Genomic DNA, 1,091 nt, shown 5'->3' with positions numbered 1-1,091 from the left:
CAACCACGTCTCACAACCGTGAGATAGGTGGTTACAGTCTGTAAAGGAATCAATACGACGATCCAGCAAAAGCCTCGTGCACCCGAAGAACACGGACTGACCAAAGGACAACCGCCTTCTGCATTTTTCCCGCAAGTGTTCTAGCATATTGTTGACAGGCAGGGATGCTCTTTAGGTCATTAGCAAGTTAAATCTTGGCACCTCCAAGAGCGCCGATGATAAGGACGATCAGTTTAACAGAATATTCCGGGTACAATCGTTGCAACTCCCTTATAAGGTCTCGATACCTCTATTTCTTTTCATTCTCCATGGCTATGATGTTTTTGTCAGCTGGTGCTGAAAATTCGAGAACGAACATGGTTCGCTTCTCAAAGTCAAGAAGAACCATGTCAGGCCTCGAGTGAGCAACGGAAACAATTGTCGAGAATATAAATTTCCAGTATATGCGGCACTTCCCATTCTCGACAATTGACTCAATTTCCCTAGGAGCATTTACAGGAGCAATATTAAGGTGAATGCCGTAGGAGTGACAGAGATGATAATAAAGCACTCTTAGTGCCGCATTGTGCCTTTGAATGTAGGTCGTTCCCGCGTTTGTTGGACAACTAGATAGTATGTGAGCTAAATGCTCGGGGTGTGCATGGCACGCCCTGCAGCTATCATCGGGAATGTCTTGGCTCAAAATGTGACGACGGTATGATAAGGTAGAAATGACACCGTCTTGGCATGCAAAAATGAAACCCTCTGTACCAGACTTGAATTCGGGCGATTTAAGGAAAGCAAACCTTAGCTCACAAGACATTGACTGATCCTTCACATTTCTGTGGAAGATACCGTGCATCCTCTTATCGAGGAGCTGTTCACGAAAGTTTTTCTCTTGTGCTTTCTTAATCCGGGCTTTCAGGAGTGAGTACTCGAGATAGATTAGATTTAATGCATTTTGCTCACCCCTAATACTAAAGTTAAGTCCGACTGTTTCAGCAGTCTCTTCCGCTGCTTTGTATAGAAATGCTCCTTTGCCCACTTCTTCGTGATTCCTGACCATTTTAAGAAGAGGGTCTCTTCCATTTGCAACTCTATTTGCTGTACCC

Source organism: Belonocnema kinseyi, chromosome 1 (genome assembly GCF_010883055.1).
Source record: "Belonocnema kinseyi isolate 2016_QV_RU_SX_M_011 chromosome 1, B_treatae_v1, whole genome shotgun sequence".
In the NCBI taxonomy this organism is placed as follows: Eukaryota; Metazoa; Arthropoda; class Insecta; order Hymenoptera; family Cynipidae; genus Belonocnema; species Belonocnema kinseyi.
The sequence above is the reverse complement of the archived record's forward strand: the minus strand, read 5'-3'. Positions refer to the sequence as shown.